This window comes from Solanum dulcamara, chromosome 8, assembly GCF_947179165.1.
Source record: "Solanum dulcamara chromosome 8, daSolDulc1.2, whole genome shotgun sequence".
Lineage (NCBI taxonomy): Eukaryota > Viridiplantae > Streptophyta > Magnoliopsida > Solanales > Solanaceae > Solanum > Solanum dulcamara.
Genome location: NC_077244.1, coordinates 56,077,389 through 56,097,911, shown reverse-complemented (window position 1 = coordinate 56,097,911; position 20,523 = coordinate 56,077,389). Strand labels below are relative to the sequence as shown.

The following is a 20,523-nucleotide window of genomic DNA, read 5'->3' as shown; positions in this document are numbered from 1 at the left end:
TTTCTGCAGGAGCAGATTATTTCAATGAAGAAAGATACCCGGCTTATCATTTAATACAGTTGGGAAAAGCCACTGATTTTTATATTACTCAGAATGATAAAATAACTAAAGAATTTAATAAATTCACCAATAATGATATCCATTATTGGAGAGCTATAGGCCTTTACGTAATACTACAAGGAATAGACAATTGTTCAAAAAGAGGATTTATGACATATGGAGAAGAAAAAATGAACTACTCAGTTATTATAGCACCAGCAAGAAACACGCCACCAACAGCTGCTCGATATTTACAAGCAGAATATAATATGATAGAAAAATAAATTTTAAAGTCAAGCACTCAGGCGCAGAAGAAATTATGCTAGCTCAGGCAACATGAGAAGGATACATGTGAATTTTGTTCTCCGAAAAAGAAGAAGATGATAGAAGACGCAATATCAACATCTTCCAAGTAAAGCAATGACGCTTGGAAGATAATCAGAAAGATGTAGAAGCAGAAGATAAAGAAGGAAGAAACGAGAAGAAAGAGACAGATAGTGACTCTTTTGTCTTTTGTAATTATATAAAACATAGGGTCCCACCTAATTTGTTTTCTTGTAATAATGTAGATAAGGAACATGGAAGGCCTTTAAATCAACAGTAATTTCTTCATCGGTCAACTTTAACTTATAATATATAATATGTAATGTAAACTTAAACTAAAATTTCCGTCTTTTAAAATAGAAAGATCTCGAAAATTGAAGAAGAAATTTTTTCATTGGCCATTGGACTTGCAAACAGTTTAAAAAGAAAACAAATAAAATTGAGGTAAAAGAACATTACAGATGTCACGCCCCGAGAGGGTACCCTAGGCGTGGCCAGCACTCAGAAACCATCTCTGGCTTCCGAGAGAACCACTTGGTCTCATTACTCATTTGTTCATCAGCGAAAGACTTAATAATACTAATGTGGCTTGTCATAATCAAAGGAAAAATAGATAATTCTTAGAAGAAGTAGTTTCTAAGGAGAACTACTCCGATTACATCATCAAACTCTGTCTATGAAGCCTCTAATACTCTTAGATGGTGCCAATGACATGTCCATGGCTACCTCAAAAGAAACATCACACTCAACAATAATAAAAGGATAAGGAGTTCCTTCGAATACAAGAAGGACTCACCAAATAGCTGAAAAGAAATAATCTTCAACGATGCGCCTGTTGAGGATCTCTAACACCTGTATCTGTATCATAAAACGATGCAGGTCGAATGACGTCAGTACGTGGAATGTACGAGTATGTAAAATGGCAGGAAGGTAAGGACAGATATCAATAAACTCCTCTCGAGAAAACTCAGCTCAAAACTCAACATTATCTCAACATCAATATGTAATGCAAGTTTAAAATATAAAAATAATAGTAATAAACAATGCTTACTCAGTTGGGAGTTTCTCTAACCGACAACCATCACTTATGAGCTAGCGATGATACAACGAAGTGATGTCGTTGCCACATCCATCCAATACCTTGCCAGGGTAAATGACATCACCATCTTGGATCCACTCATCAAAGTCCTCTTTTTGGGACTTAAGAGGCATAGCCTCCATCCTACGCTGGCTACGTAGTTCTGGGGTTTGAGTCAATTAAACTCTTACCCAACTCGGTGCTCAATACTACTCCCAAAATATATGCTCATATTAAACTCATCATCTAGTCTCATTAGACTTTAATTTAAATCATCAAACTCATCTCATTTCATGTTCATCAATCATTATACTTCCAAAAAACATCATTTACATCTCATCAAAACATCTTGCTCAAAATATCATTTGCTCAAATTTATTCAAACTCAACTCTTTTGCTTTTTTAAAACTTAATAAAATACATATATAGTATTAATTCATATCACTCTTTTTATCAATGAAAATATTAAAAAACCAACATCTTTACTCAAAATATGTGTAAAAATATTCATGAATATCAAATCAATTAGGATTCATGGGAAAGTAGCCATGAACAATAATTCCAACAATATGAGAGATAACAATAATAATAATATTAATGCATAAATATATCTAACTCAATAGAAGAAGAATTAATTTATTTAGAATTCAAGATTTGGATAAAACTCAACTATAACTCAATTATAATGAATTTAAATATTGGGCGCATGGACGAACTCAATCCGATGCTATGAAAGCCTTACATACCTTAAATCCGAAGGTTTACTCCGAATTGGAATACTCTTGGATCCCTAGCCTTTTCTTCGCGCCGGAGCGTTTTGTGTACTACCCGGAGTATAAGAATAACCGGAGTAGTATTTTTATACTACTAAAACTAAAACTATATTTGAGAAGAAGTATATAAAGAGAAGAAATGCTTAAGAAAGCTTGATGAATAAAATGAGGAAATAAGGTGGGTATTTATAGGTGGGAAAGAGGGACCTAACAATAAATAAAATAATTATAAAGAAAAATCTGAAAATTTAATGGAATATATTGATGTCATGGATGATGTTAAATGGAGGACAATTTATGTCATGCATGATGTCAAATGCATCTAGATGTTTCCATGGTAGGTAAGATGAGTTCTTTTTAACAGAATACTCGTTTTCGAAGCTGCGTTTGAATAAGATAAATTCCTTATTAGGATTTGGTATCTTCATAAGAATTGTAGATATGGAAGTCTAGTTTCATATCGTTCAACAATCAACCAATTTGGAGCAACCTACAGTGAGATATGAATTTTCTTCTATCAACACTCAATTCCGTCACAACACTATATCTTGCAAAGATTAATTTATTTGACCTACTTATACTCCGAATTTGAAGTTATGTTCTTCATGAAAGTTGTAGGTAAGGATGTTGTGATTACCCAGAAATTTGAATCACTTAATTTGGACCAACTTATGAAGAGTTATGCCCAAAATACAGAGGCTGTATTATTTTCATCGAGAATTGAAATACCGACATACAATATTTTAGGGGTTGTTACAACAGACGTCCAAATTAACTAAAAATGTCAAAAAAAATAACTCAAACCAAAAATAATAAACAAAATTTAACGGAGAATCATAAATAATGACTGAAGAACATGAAAACATAGAAAACAATGGTTGGAGTTTGAATCTCTCCGTGCAGATCTGAAATAGAACTAAATATACGTAAAAAATACAACAAAATATAGTAACAAGAAAAGAAAAATCATAAAACAAAGTGAAACAACATTTCTGTAGATTTGGAGTAAAAACTCAAACCTCACAAAAAATGAAGTGTGTTTGGCTGAAAAAGAAGAGGATTTTGGTGGTTTGGTGGTCGTTCGTTGGTTTTAATGGGAAAATGTGAAGAAGAGCGATCAAATTCTCAATAAGAGTTAAAATTAGTGTTATTTATAGTGAGGTTGAGGGAGAGAGTGGAGAACAATAATAAATATTATGGGTGTGTCTTTTAGGAAGAATTAGAGAGGAGAGAAAAAGAGTTTGAAAATAGTTGTATATGTGTAGAAAATTATAGTGTATAGGTGTTTGACTTTTGTTGTAGTTGTTGATAAGTATTTTTTTTAAGGAAGAATACGAAAGGAGAGAGAGTTTGAAAATGGTTATATAGGTGTAGAAAATTATATTGTAAGTGTTGGACTTTTGTTGTAATTCTTGATAGATATGTTTTTTTAGGAAGTATAAGAGAGGAGAGAGAGAGTTTGAAAATTGTTATATAAGTGTAGAAAATTATAGTGAATAGGTGTTGGACTTTTGTGGTAGTTGTTGATGGATATATTTTTTTTAGAAAGTAAAAGAGAAGAGAGAGAAAGTTTGAAAATTGTTATACAGGTATACAAAATTGTAGTGTATAGGTGTAGGACTTTTGTGATAGTTGTTGATAGTTATTTTTTAAAAAAGAATAAGATAGGAGAGAGGGAGAGTTTGAAAAATGGAGATTTATGTGGAAAACTTTGTGTGATTAGTGAGTGGGTAAAATTGTGTGGAAAATATGTGTGATTAGTGGGGTAGGTATAATTGCAGGAAAATTTAATATTTATATATATTTTACTGTAATTCTAGAATTTATATGATTTGTGGGATAGGAAGATTTGCTTGATTTTGCTTGTTAAGCAAGATGCACGTGTTGTTAGATATCAAAATATTTTTCTGCAGATTATTGATTTATCGAACCAGCAATTTTTTGGACCCTCTTCCCCAATTGGTATCAGAGCCATGATGGATAATAAAGACGTAAAAGTAGATATCTGTCAAAACATGTTCATGTCCTCTTTAGACATTAAGATTAGACAAGAAAATAATGAATCTAAATTCGATAGATTAACTGAAGAGTTAAGAGCCATTATTACTATTATTATTATTATTGTTATTATTATTATTACTATTATTATTATTACTATTATTGTTATTATTATTATTACTATTATTGACGAAAATGGTATAATATTACAAAGCCATATCATTGAAAAGATATCTATTTTCTCAGATAAATTAGTCGATAAAAATCAAGTACAAAACTTTTTAGAAATTTTTAATTATACTTCGAATTATATTCAGCATTTGGCTGAATTAAGAAAACTATTTCAGGAATTATTAAAAAATGGATAAAAGTTTTGAATTCAATAAAGTATTAATGAAAAAAGTAAAAGATATTAAATGTACTTGCAGAGAGCTACCAAAATTACAATTACCAAAGAATAGTGATGATTTAATTCTAGAAACAGACGCTTCAGAACATTCTTGGTGCGGTGTATTAAAAAGAATAGATTATGATCTTAATAAAAATAATATTGGAGAAAGCCTATGTTGATATTGTTCTGGAAAATTTTCGGACACCCAAACTCGATAACATATTAATGAAAAAGAATTGTTAACCGTAGTAAAAAGTATCAAAAATTATATTACTTCTTACCACCAAAACCATTTACTCTCAAAACTGATAAAACGCAAGTAAAGGCTTATGTTCATAATAATCTTCTGTCAAAACCAGAATATAAATGATTTATTAGATGGCAAATGTTATTATCCGAATATTCCATCGATATCAAAATTGTTCGAACTAACAAAAATATTGCAGCAGTTTTTTTCATCAGAAATAGAAGAAATTAAAAACCATCTGCAACATATCGATAAGGGTTTCAAAGATATTCAAACAGCATATGTATGGTCATCTGTTGCTTGATTTCGATGTCCATCTCTTGTGAGGAAATCTGCTACAATATTTTTATTAGATCAAATAATTTCAATATCAAAAGAATATTCAGATCAAATAGTTTCTGATATTATAGAAATAGCTAATTTCAATTCTGAACAACTAATTGCTGACAAATTAATCAGCATATGTGCCCAGATAACGTAAAAAATTGGCCAGTGCAGTGATTTTTATGATATTGTTAATAGCTTGATAAACCGCAAAAGGATGATAATACCTTGATAACTACGGAGGACAATATAAGTACGAAAAATTATCTTTTAGACCCCAATGCCCCAAAAAGGAGTTACTTTTGAATTTAAAGAAAAATTCGATAAGCTACTTCAAGCCATCGAAGATCAAGAATAGATAATAAGAGATTTATTATTCTCTCAAAACTACTCCAAACAGATACATTGATTTTACGGGGATATATCCTCAAATCAATTACCTACAAGATTAATCTCCACAAGAAATTAGATACTAGTACAATTTTGGAGCCATAAATTCTATTTATCTTACTTCTTTAAATTTATCAGAGATTAGTAGATTACCGTCATTGATACAAAATAGAATAAAAGATTGTTATCTCAATAGCTCAACGATTACTGCAAAGGATATTTTGGTCCTTAAATTTGTTTCTGTCAGACCAGATTTTTTCAAAGATAAAAGATATCTTGCTTACCATTTTATGCAAATTGAAAAGGCCAACGATTTTAATATTATAAACAATTTTCAAGAAAAATCTTTTCAAAGATTTACCAAAAAGAATACTCATTACGGACGTGCTATTGGATTAAAAATTATACTACAAAATATGGAGCACAACTTTAAAAAAGGATTTAGAACTTATGTAGGAACAAAAATACATTCCTCTATCCTGATTGCCTCGGCAAAAAACACTCCGCCAGCAGTTAAAAGGTATATGGAAACAAAGATAGATTTTGATTTTAATTAATGAAGGTATTATTAAGTCCAGCCCTCAGGCTAAGCAACGATTATGCGAAATGAGGAGCACGCTAAAGACAAATGCGAATTTTTACTCCAAAAAAGGAGAAGATGATAGAAGATGTCATGTCAACATCTTCCGAATAAAACAGAGATAGATGGACGGATAGAAGAAGATAAGGAATGAAAAAGATAAGAAGAAAGAAAAAGATGATAGCAATTGATAGCTAACCTTTTTGTCATTTCATAATAAGATATGATAGCGACTGATAGCTAATATTTTTTTTCATCTTAAGAAGATAGAAAAAGAAGAAAATGACGTAGAAGATAGAAAATTGTCATTTTGTAAAAATAGGTCCCCACTATTTTGTTTTCTTTTGAAAGAAGAGTCGTTTCAATACTTCTTTCTTTTGTAAACTAAGAGATAAAAGGTCACTTTCATCTTTATATAAATGTATTAAATCCGCAACAGAAGTCCGTCTCCTTCGTCTATAAAAGGAGACAGTTTGTACACAAAGGGGGCATCGATCGAAACTTGATCAAAAAACAATCCCTCTACCTTTGTAAAAATTCTTTAAGATTTGAATAAAAACTAAAGTTTGTGAGTATATTTCTTGAGCATCAATATTATTCTTTTAGAATTTCTTTCCTTTTATAAAAAAAAGTACTCCCCTTTCATACTACCCTTATGCCTAGAAGTAGAAAATGAATCTACGCTGTGTTGTGTTATTCTGAAAGAAGGTCAGAGAAATTACCTGGAAACAGATTGGAACTGCAATGTCTGGTAAAAGTCTCAACGAATATCCGGAGTAATTATGGTCAAAGTGGATAGGTATGGAAGCGTGTTGGACCATTGACTTTTTATTTAAGTTATGAAATTATATTGTTATAATATTATGGTGCTCAGGAAATTTACTCTATTTCAATTATTATGTTTTCTTTAGACATAACATATTCCTCCTTAGGAGGACTAATTTTACTTGTTAAACAAGATGATTATATTATTAGATATGAAAAATATACACACTCAGATTATAGATTTATAGAATCAGCAATTTTCTAGACCCCCTCTTCCAGTTGATATCAGAGTCATGATAGATGTTAAAGACGTAAAAGTCGATATTACACAAAATATGTCAACTTTAGATATCAAGATTAGACAAGAAAGTAGTGACGATAAATTTGACAAAATAACTGAAGCATTAAGATGCTATGAAACCTTTAAAGATTATTATTTTTATCAACAATTTTACTAAGTGTCTTTACAGGTGCTAAAGTAAAAATCGACTGAAATACAGTTGATGTATATCTAATATACAAGAAAATTGGTGGTTGTATACACTGATATACAGTGTATATACAGCTATGATGTATAATAAAATTGGGCCAAAAGCTCAAAATGCAGTGACCCAATAACTTAATCCAGCCGTACAAAAGCTAAATGTCTGGTCATATTTTCATATGTTATTTATTATTTATTTTTATTGATTCGATTTGTAATAATTGATTTACTTATGTTGTTTATAATTGCTTAGATATAGTTTTAACTTAATTAGATTTCATAAAGATAAACCATTTTATGTTAATTTACTCTTTAAATAATATTTTACCTTATTTAGCCATTTTAATAAACTTTACTTTCTTTTCATATTATTTCCAATGTATAAGCTTGATCATTTTTTCAAAAATAGTTTTTTAACGTTTTTATTTCTTTTTAAATTAATATTTTCAAAAGTTAGTCAAATAATTTTCAAATCGCCAGATAACTGTGGGTTATCGATCACTTTGAATGTTTAACACAAAATGAAATAAGAACCTCATACCACCTTTTTCTCTGAATTTTTAAGATTTAAATCTATTAGAATCTTTAAAATTAAGGTTTCTTGATTTTCCTTAAAAAATTAAGTGGCGACTCCTCTTTTCTTTTTCCAACATAACAGAAATGGCGACTCTACTAGAGATATATTTTAGGTTCTAACCATTAGATTTGTTTGACTTATTTGACTAACTATTTGAAAATGTAATAATTAGTAATTAATTTTTCTTTATTTGCGTTTTATGTATTCAAATTTTGAATATTAAATTGTCATTGCATGCATAACATGTTTTCCGCTACTTGGCCTTTTATTTTCTTACTTAAATGATGATTATTCGGGGTCGCAGCAGTTGAATCCAAAATATTCCTAGGGGGTACCCTGGCGAAATGAGTTAGTCACTAGATGGCCAACGGTCGCTAACTTCCCCTAACTCGAGTTGTCTGCTTGGGTCACCGGTACACTTCAAAATATTGCCTATTCTTAGACAACCTAGCATAGAGCGAAGCCAAATTCCTAATTTAGCACATTAGCCTAAGACGATCCAATACTCAAGGCGTATTAGGCCCATTACAAAGATCACCTTGAGTCCATAACGGCCCTCGGCCTAAATGGACGATCATTCCTATGTGTTTAAATTTGAAGGTTGTATACGTCGTTTGGCAAACCATTGTCCCTTGGGTTGGAAATTTATTTTAGTAGCTTAATCTAGTCAAAGAAGGATCTTCACAAGCTGTTACTTCATCCAAAAGGTGTTGGCATTCGTAGATGTCAAGAACGAAAGACTTTCCACGAAGCCTTAGTTTAGGATTGTACCCTTGCATGAGACTGATTATTTGTATCCCATTTTTCTATTATGTATCCCTATTCAGTTTATTCATAAAGCTTGTATAAATATGGTTTTTTGGCGTAATGGAATATTTCAAATGACGTTATACATCCTTCAAATCGTTAGGCCTACCCTTGGCACAAAAGGGTTACATACCTGTTTAGAATGCACAATATTTGTTTATGTATTATATACCATTACTGTTTATGTGAATATGTTGCTTTGTTTGGAGACATTCTATCCCACCCTATTTTGAAATATTTTTTTTAGAATCCTCTAAACATACAAATATCAAGTCACTATCAAAGTTCGTCAAAATAATCTTTGAGTCTTTAATTTTCCAACAAAATTCAAATTACATTCTCAAAATTCTAAAATCTCACTCTCTCATTTGAGAAGAGGTTGATATTTTTTATTTTTATTTTTGGAAAGTGATTCAAGCTAGTCGAACAATGTAAGACCTGAATTTTCCTTTGTGAGATACGTAGGCAGCCTTTGAAGTCTCGGTCCTGTCTTTGAAGTTTTTAGTTTTTCCTCAATCCTTCAAAAAAATTGAGAACTTCTTCTGCATATAAGAAAAATGATGGTACAAAAGTTGAAGCGCAAGAAATCTGTGATTCAACACAAGTCAACATTTTTCACACATCAATACTATAATTAAAATGGGTCGATTTCTGTCCATTTAGTCTTCTTCACCCATGGATTAGTTTATCTTCAAACAAAGCAACATTTATATGTTTAGTTCTTTGTGTGATATTTTGCATTAATTATTACAAACACGAGCTAATACTTTGGCATTTGAGTTATTCTTATTTTTTCAGAGAGAGACTACTTTGTGTCAGAAATCAAATTTGCTTACTTCTCAAAGATCGAGGGTTCAACAAAATTGATTTTTTCCCTTTGCAGAGGCTGTTATCAAAGAACATCGAGCAATAAATAATTAGATCTTAATTTGAGAAGTCAACACCCCTCCCTAACTAAGAAGTTTTTTATGTACATAGGAGAGACAACATTTTTTCCAGAGAAGGAATTATGACAATCCCAAATCGAGTACAACATTCAATCACAAACTTTAACCCTAATCTCTTTCAATTCTTTAATCTAAGAGAAATCATAACTCTTTTTCTTATGGATCTTGTAGGGACAAAGGGTTAATGGAAAATAACGATGACCTAGAATTTCACAAGACACCAATACACAGCCTGAAAGATAAATCGGAGGAGTCTTTGACTATGAAGTCTTACTCCTATATTTTTTACATTTTTTTATAATCGCCCCGCTTTCACATTTTTTTCATATCTTTATGGAAAATCATCCCCAACAATAGTCGGAGATGGTCATAACAATGTATGATTCTCATGAATATTTGGAAAAACTCAAGTCATAAGAGACAATTCTCAAAAAGAACACAACAACAAGTGATTCCTTCGGAAAATTGGAAGAACACATCAATGTATAATCTCTGAGGATTATCTGAAAAACAATACAATAATAGGTGTCCTCACCGATGGTGGAAAGGACACGAAACGTATTGGTGCAAATAGGCAAAAGACTCTACCCAGATGAAGATGTCAACGAGCACTAGACTTACGAAATGTCACTCTGAATCTGTCTAAATCTTTAAATTATTTTATATATCATATCTGCAAGAACTACACACACCTGATTCTCATTTCAGATAGATACGTAGGCAGCTCTTCTTGGCTTCGGTATTTTTTTTTCAATAAATTTTTTTTAAAAAAACAATAAATTGTGTACATATTTTAAAAGTCATATCTTCTTGATTGGGGCGAATACAGTTAGGAGCATACGAAATAGTCGGTATGATAAAAAAGATTGGCTTTGTGATAAACCATAGCTTCTGTTGGTATCTTTCATTTGTACATTTGTTATTCTTGAAAAGTCTCTTGCAAGCATTCAAGGTAAGAATAAACCAACCTCATGGCTTCATGTGTATTGCATGGTGAGCTTTAGGTTAAAATTCAATTGCATCACACTGCTGATCTAGAACTTGGCCTGAATGTTTGTTGAGGCGAAATCCTGAGCAATGTTTGGTTTGAGAAAGGATTGCAGGCTTTTTTTGACCCGATTGTGCCTTTCAAAACCTTTTCTTTGGACAACCACTTCTTAGCCCTTTCTCTTCTGAGTGCTTACGTGCACTATTCTATTCTAAATATTCTCACATTAGTAGAGACTTACATACAGGTCAAGCATTTGGTATCACAGTTGCATGTGTTGAACATTCTTGAGAGTGTGAGTGCACTTTGAAAAATGCCCTCAAATCGAATAATTCAGACATGTGTGAAATATAATTTTCTTTATTGTGAAGGCACTTGAAATAAGAAGTATGTTTAAGGTATTAATTGAAATAATAAGAATTACCTCGAAGTCAATCTCAATTATAAGAAAGAAAATGAGAAATATATTTATACAATGCTAACTGTTGGTACCAATTATAGTCAAAATTTGATTATCTCTTTACATTCTTAAAAAATGCATTTTCCTTTGAAATTGGATGGTTTGCTCTAAATAATGTGTCATTAGACTAATTTCATCGATGTGAGATGTCTATTTGATTTCATTGGATCGTCCATCTCAAATGTGAGGCATATCTCTTGTTTATAAGTTGTAAATATTGCAAAGAATATAATTTTCCATATCATTATGCTCATATTACACATGAATCTACTGATGGTCTTATCTCAGATTTTGCAGTATTCATCATCCACAGAATTTAAACTATATTTGACCTGATTCATGCAATAACATGATATGTAGGCGCCACAATGGCTCGGTCATGTTCCCCGTAATATTTTTATTTCTCCCTTACCATGAAAACTGGAATAAATTTTTTGAGAAGATCTCAAAAATTCACAAGAAGATACTATCTCCAACAAGTCAAGATTGAAGATCATGTTAGTATATGCAACTGGACAGAATTTTGGAGAAAATCTCAAAAATTCTATAAGAATGTCAAAATTCTTTTTTCAGCAGCTCGAGATTTGTCAAAAAATCTTAGTGGGATAGAATAGAGCGAACGCAAATTCAAGATGTGAGCCATTGATGTCTCGTATAAACTTCCATCAAAGACATGAGTCCCAACAAACATAAATTGTTCAAGAGAAAAAAATGAAGAAACATGTGAAAGCATCGAGATGATGACACTTTCACAATCCTCGAGCCATTCACCTTGTTAAAGTGGACAAACATCGAGTCATCTACCTTATTACAGTGGATAATCATTCAAATCATCCAAGATGATGACATTTTCATTTTCATTTGCCAAAAAGGCCATTTCATTTCATTGCATTACCAATAGAGTCGGGCATCATTCACATCATCCAAGAGGATGAAATTTGCATATTTATTTACCAAGAGAACCATTTTATTTTATTGCATTACTGAGAGGGTCATGCATCATTTAAATCATCCAAGAGGATGACATTGCATATTATTGCCAAAATAACCATTCATATTATATTATCGGAAGTGGTAATATTATTGTCGAGGGGTCCATTTCACTACATTGCATTGCCAAGAGAGTCATGCATCATTCAAATAATCCAAGAGGATGACATTGCATATTCATTGCCAAGGGGGCTATTTTAATACATTGCATTGCCAAGAGGGTCATGCATCATTCAAATCATCCAAGAGGATGACATTTGCATATTTATTTGGTGAGAGGGCCATTTTATTATATTGCATTGCCAAGAGGATCGTGCATCATTCACATCATCCAAGAGGATGACATTTGCATATTTATTTACCGAGAGGGTCATTTCATTACTTGCATTGCCAAGAGGGTCATGCATCATTTAAATCATCCAAGAGGATGACATTGCATATTCATTATCGAGAGGGTCATTTTATTACATTGCATTGCCAAGAGGGTCATGCATCATTCAAATCATCCAAGAGGATGACATTTGCATATTTATTTATCGAGAGGGTCATTTCATTATATTGCATTGACAAGAGGGTTGTGCATCATTCACATCATTCAAGAGGATGACATTTGCATATTTATTGATCGAGAGGGCCATTTTATTACATTGCATTACCAAGAGGGTCATGTATCATCAAATTATCCAAGAGGATGACATTACATATTCATTGTCGAGAGGGTCATTTTACTACATTGCATTGCCAAGAGGGTCATGCATCATTCAAATCATCCAAGAGGATGACATTTGCGTATTTATTTGTCGAGAGGGTAATTTCATTACATTGGATTGCCAAGAGGGTCGTGCATCATTCACATCATCCAAGAGGATGACATTTGCATATTTATTTATCGAGAGGGTCATTTCATTACTTGCATTGCCAAGAGGGTCATGCATCATTCAAATCATCCATAAGGATGACATTGCATATTCATTGCCTAGAGGGTCATTTCATTACATTGCATTGCCAAGAGGGTCATGCATCATTTAAATCATCCAAGAGGATGACATTTGCATGTTTATTTGCCGAGAGGGCCACTTCATTACATTGCATTGCCAAGAGGGTCTTGCATCATTCATATTATCCAAGAGGATGACATTTGCATATTTATTGGCCGAGAGGGTCATTCATATTATATTAACGGAAGTGGTAATATCATTGTCAAAAGGGTCATCTCATTTTCACTACATTACCAAGAGGGTCATGCATCATTCAAATCATCTAAGAGGATAACGTTACAAATTCATTATTGAGAGAGCCATTTCATTACATTACATTGCCACGAGGGTCATGCATCATTCAAATCATCCAAGCGGATGACATTGCATATTCATTGCTGAGAGGACCATTTCATTACATTGCATTGGCGAGATGGCTATTTTATTTTTATTGCATTACCAAGAGGGTTATGCATCATTCAAATCATCCAAGAGGATGACATTGCATATTATTACCAAGAGGACCATTCATATTATATTACCGTAAGTGATAATATTATTGCAAGAGGGTCATTCATATTATATTATCAGAAGTGATAATATTATTTTCAAGAGGGTCATTCATATTATATAATAGAAGTGGTAATATCATTGCCAAAAAGGTCATTCATATTATATTATCGAAAGTGTAATATCATAGACAAGAGGGCATTGTATGTTGATCTCGTCGAAGCGAAACATCAACATTTTCCAGCGTTCTAAACACCTGAAGGGCATACGTAAGACACATCAAATATTAGAGAAGATTTGAAGTGCAACTTGCCAATGGATCATTATCCTACCAATGGAGCAGCATATATCCTACCAATAAATCATCGTTCATACTATCGATGGACCAACATATTCTACCAATGGATCATCATTTGTCCTATCGATGGACCAACATATTCTACCAATGGATCATTATTCGTTCTATTGATGGACACACATTTATATCCTACTAATGGATCTTCATTCGTCCTACCGATAGACAAATAATTATTTTGCCGAAATATCCTGCTGATGGATCACCTTCATTCATCCTACCAATGGACATGCATCATATCTTGCCGATGGATCACCTTCATTCGTCCTATCGATGGACATGCAACATTATCCTACTAATGGATTATCATTCATCCTATCAATGGACCAACATATCCTACCAATGGATTTTTATTTGTCCTATCGATGGACACACATTTATATCCTACCAATGGATCTTAATTTGTCCTATCAATGGACACACATTTATATTCTACCAATGGATCTTAATTTATCCTACTGATGGACATAAAGTTATTTTGCCGAGTATCCTACCAATGGATCATCATCTTACCGATAGAGCAGCATATATCCTACCAATGGATCACCAGTCTACCAATGGAGAAGAATTATCTTTTCGATAGAACATTATTTTTATTCATCCTACCGATGGACATTCATTTATTTTACCAAGTATCCTATCAATGGATCATCATTCATCCTATCGATGGACATGCAACATCATTCTACCAATGTATCATCATTCGTCTTATCGATGGACCAACATATCCTACCAATGGATCTTCATTCGTCCTATCGATGGACACGCATTTATATCTTATCGATGGATCACCTTAATTCATCCTACAAATAGACATGCATCATATCCTGCCCATGGATCACCTTCATTCGTCCTATCGATGTACACGCAACATCATTCTACCAATGAATCATTATTCGTTTGATCGATAGACCAATAATTATTTTGCCTAAATATTCTATCGATGGATCACCTTCATTCGTCCTACCAATGGACATGTATCATATCCTGCCAATAGATCACCTTCATTCGTCCTATCGATGGACATGCAACATCATCATATCGATGGATCTACATTTGTCTTATTGTTAGACATGTATTTGTATTCTACCGATGGATCGTTCTCACATGTACTACCAATGGACCTGCATTCAGTTTGCCAAATATCCTATTAATGGATATTGTTTTGTCCTTTCAACGAACTCACACCACACTTAAACAATCAGATGAAGGTTGTCGGCATGCATGACTTTGAAGCACTAAAACAACAACATATCCACAAGCATATGCGAAGAAGATGACAAAAAGTATCGTAAGAGATGCTACCTTTTTCTTTAATTTTGTTTTTACTAAAAAAAAATATCTTAATTTTTTTGAGAACATCCAAAAGGGTGTGTTCTCAATTAAACCATAGGTAAGGGTCACGTCAACAAGGACGCAACACAATGAGAAACTTTCAATCAAACTACACCTTTATCTGAATGACATAAGTACAATCAAAATTAGATTGGTCAATTTCTTTGTCCATGATCTCTTTTGTCGATCCTATCCACAGAAAGGAACAGCCGTTGACACCAGTTTTGGCCTGACTTTTCTAAAATTAATACTTTTAATTTTTATTTTTTAAATAGTTCAAAAGTGCATTTTTACAATTTTAAATCAATTTTATCGATAATTATTCTTAGATGAGGATTTTATCAGTTTTTTTAGATTTTAGTTATAACTATTTTTATCGCAGTTCGTTAATTTGCATTTTTATATTTCATTTGTTATATTTGTTCATATTTATTTTAGTATTTTTAGCACAGTTTAGGAATATATTAAAATATAGATAAATATTAAATTTTCTCCACAATTATACATACTCCACTAATCACATAAATTTTCCGTACAATTTTACCTACTCCACTAATCACACAAAATTTTCCACATAAAACTCCATTTTTCAAACTCTCCCTCTCTCCTATCTTATTCTTCCTAAAAAAATACACCCATCATTCATCAATAACTACCACAAAAATCCAACACTTATGCACTACAATTTTTATACATATATAACAATTTTCAAACTCTCTCTCTCTCCTCTCTTATTCTTCCTAGAAAAAACACTTATCAACAACTACCACAAAAGTTCAACACCTATACACTATAATTTTCTACACCTATATAACAATTTTTAAACTATCTCTTTCTTCTGTTATTCTTCCTAAAAAAACATACCTATCAACAACTACAACAAAAGTCCAACACCTATACACTACAATTTTCTATACATATATAACTATTTTCAAACTCTTTTTCTCTCATCTCTAATTCTTCTGAAAGACACACCCATAATATTTCTTCTTCTTCTCCAGTCTCTCCCTCACCCTCACTATAAATAACATCAATTTTAACTCTTATTGAGAACTTGATCGCTCTCCTTCACATTTCTCCATTAAAACCAACCAACATCCACCAAACCGCCAAAATCCTCTTCTTTTCTAGCCAAACACATTTCATTTTTTGTGAGGTTTGAGTTTTCACTCCAAATCTAACTAGATAGAAATGTTGCTTCACTTTGTTTTATGATTTTGCTGTTCTTGTTGCTATGTTTTGTTGCATTTTCACATATATTTTGTTCCATTTCAGATCTGGACGAAGGGGTTTAAACTCCAATCATTGTTTTCTGTGTTTTCATGTTCTCCGGTCATTATTCATGATTTCTCCGTTAAGTTTTGTTTACTATTTTTATTTGGATCATTTTGTTCGACATTTTAGTTAATTTGCACGTCTGTAATATTGTTCTTTTACCTCAATTTTATTTGTTTCCTTTTTAAATTATTTGCAGATCCCATAGTCAATGAAAACATCTCTCTATTAGTTTTCGAGGCCTCTCTATTTTAAAAGACGAAAATTTTAGTTTAAATTTACATTACATATTATATATTACAAGTTGAAATTGGCCGATGAAGAAATTACCATCGATTTCCAAGACCTCCCATATTCATAAGAGGGATTTTATTTTCGTATTATTATTATTATTATTATTATTATTAATAATAATAATAATATTATTATTATTTATTCATTATTAACACATTTACTAAGTTTCTTTACTGATGTTGGAGCAAAAATCAACTGATATACAGTCCATGTATATTTGATATACAAGAAAACTGGTGGTTGTATACACCGATATACTGTGTATATACAGTTGTGATATACAATAGAATTGGGCCAAAAGCTCAAAACGCAGGTGGCCCAACAACTTAGTCCAGGCGTACAAAAACTAAATGTCGAACCATATTTTCATATATTATTTATTATTTATTTTTATTAATTCGATTTGTAATAATTGATTTACTTATGTTGTTTATGATTGCTTAGATATAGTTTAACTTAATTAGATTTCCATAAAGATAAACCATCTTATGTTAATTTACTATTTAAATGTTATTCTACCTTTATTTAGCCATTTTAATAAACTTTACTTTCTTTTCATATTATTTCCAATGTATAAGTGTGATCATTTTTTCAAAAATAGTTTTAAAGTCTTTATTTCCTTTTAAATTAATATTTTCAAAAGTTAGTCAAATAATTTTCAAATCGCCAGATAACCGCGCGCTAGCGGCCACTTTGAATGATTAACACCTTCTCAAAATGAAAATAAGAACCTCGTACCACCTTTTTTCTGAATTTTAAGACTTAAATCTGATAGGATCTTTAAAATTAAGGTTTCTTGATTTTTCTTAAAAAATTAAGTGGCGACTCCTCTTTTCTAAAATTAATTTTTTCTCTAAAAAGTTGAAATTAATTTTAATCCATCTTTTTTCCGACATAACAACGTCGTGAGAAACTAGTTCTCCAAAAAACTTTTCTTGTACAACTAATTCAACTTAAAACCATAGAATATTCCAGTCCATATTTTGCTTAATGTGCAAATGTTTAAGAACAAAAATGCACAGAAACTAAGAGAATGCTATATAAAAGAGACAAGTCTTATCAAGTTCCAAGTTCTGTGTATAATGAGCAAGGAGTCATAATAAGCATATTTTTATACTGGTTACTATACATATTTTCAAACCAGCTATGCATATTTCTGTATTTACCTCCATCTCTAAGTGTTGCCCATTATCCACCTCCATCCACAAGATTTAAAATCGTGTTCCATTGTTTTGATTTTATGATTAAATAGGTTACTACTACTCAAACATTTAGAGAAACTATGAGGACTTTTGCAGCATAATTCTGCTATCTCGTGTTGCTGCTTAAAACAATCAGCATCACCTACACCTCCAGCCACCAACCAGCCAATGGTAGTGAGAGAGACAGGTTCTTATGGAACAAACTTGTTTACAACCTCACAAGCACTTATAAGTGCATCTAATTAACAACGAAACTAAAAATTACAAATACGGACGGGACATGATACTGAAAGTAAGTAACACATTCCAAGTTTGATGATAAGTTGAACAGACATGTACTGATGTACTTAGTAAATTTAGGTGCAAATATGTATTATTATAAAGCATTTTGTAAAGATCACACCTCTGATAATAAGGAAATTGAAATTGCACGAAATAGAGGAGCAAAATCAGTATGACACAACTATCCAAATAGGCACGAAAAAATTAACAAAGTGAATGTAGAGTATTATGCAAGAAAAATAGACTATATGACTATTAGTAAAAACTATTGAGAATGGACATTGAAGCTATAAACAATAGTTTATCAAACTACAAGTTGATAATCTCCACAATATAACGAAGGAAATCTGCACAAACTTAGCTGATAATTCAAGAATGCAAAGCCTAGGAACACAATTTAACACTACCAACTTAATGCAATCACAATCATTCATGCAAAAACTGTAAAATTGTCAATTTTTCAGTTCAATTTAGTCTTCTCCTACAAGAAAGAAAGTAGCACAAATAATAACATCAAATAGCATTAGCCACGAATAATCGTCATTAGCCAAATAAGTTACCTTAAATTCTCTATTGAATCCAATTTGAGATTATACTATCCAACAAAGCAACCACTTCCTTATTTCCCTTCTCCCCATTCTCAACACACTTCAAAGCTTCATTCAGCTCTTGAGCCTCCTTAATCCTGACCTTCCTCAAAAGACTTCTATACACCCATATCCTGACCTGACCCCAAACCTTCAAATTCCCAACTACCATCATCCGCAAAACCCTCAACCCCTCCACAACCATATCATTCTTGCAAAAACCATCCAACAAAATAGCACACAATCCATAATCCACAAGACAAGGGAAATTAGGCCCAACGAAATTTTTTTAAAGCTTTCTTAGCCTTCCTGTCCCTAAAATACAAAGAAACTAACAATTTACAAATGGGTAATAAAAAAGATTGTATGTTTGGGGTATACTTAAGGCAGTTGAGGAATTACATGGGTTGTGTAAGGTCAGGTTCAAGAGAGAGTCTGTGAATGAAAATGAAAACAAAGATTATTTCTAAAGATGGATTTGTGAGAAATGCTGTTGTGCTGAGATTAACAGCTTCTTTGAGGTGATTTGAAGAGCATAAACGTGGGATTAGTAAAATGATTTGTATAAGCTCTTCTTGGGTCAGAGAAATGGCTGCAGTTGTGGGTTCTATTTGGGCACGAGGAGAAGAAGAAGAAGATGCGAAAGACAAATAATTAGAAGTGAAACGTGAGAGAAGAAATGGTGAAGAAAGAAAACGCAATCTTTGAATTGATCTCATAGTCATAGTGCCTGACTTATTGCGATATTAAGAAAATTAATAATATTTTAAAATATTATAATCTTAAGTATATCATAAAAAAAAGTAACATAAAAATATTTTTTTTGATATCATTAATGAATATCTTTTTAAGCATTATTTTAAATTTCTTTAAAGGGTATAAATCCAAAATCTTTAATAATTTAATATTAATATTTATCTCTATAGCTAAGAATTTACTTTTCCACTATATGAATTGAGAATAAATTTTTAAATGTGTAAATTTATTTCAAAGTTTGATTGTATTAATAAAATTATCATACAATTTTTCTTATTCTTAATTCTTTTGTGCTTATTATTCTTTTTAAATTTTAATTAATGAAATATTTTTTAAATATAATTTGAAATTCATTTAAAGTGGATAAATCCAAAATTGTTTAGTAATTTGTTTATAATATCTATCTCTATAGCTTAGAATTTACTTTCGCACTATATGAATTGAATATATATATATTTTCCCAATTTATTCTTAGATGTATAAATATATTTCAAAAAAGTTTGATTGCTATAATAAATTTACTTATAAAATTTTATTTATTATTCTAAATTTTTTGTGCTAGTTGTCTTATTTTCAATGTTATAAATTATATGTTTTGAATATTATTTTCCACTTTCATAAAAATTAATTTATATTATACGTAAATTTATAATATTAATTAAATGGAGAAAAAAGATAACAAAATTTAAAAAGTAATAGAGAAATGTTGATGATTCATGGGGTTAAAATAGATATTTAAAAAGATGAATTGAGATATAATGTAAATAATTTCTATTATTTAAGTTAAA

At 31.4% G+C, this 20,523-nt stretch overlaps 1 pseudogene; it reads right to left on the bottom strand.

The window, feature by feature from the left end:
* Positions 1 to 1,073: 1,073 nt before the first annotated feature.
* On the bottom strand, positions 1,074 to 19,704 carry LOC129899018 (uncharacterized; annotated as a pseudogene).
* Between the last annotated feature and the right edge of the window lie 819 nt (positions 19,705 to 20,523).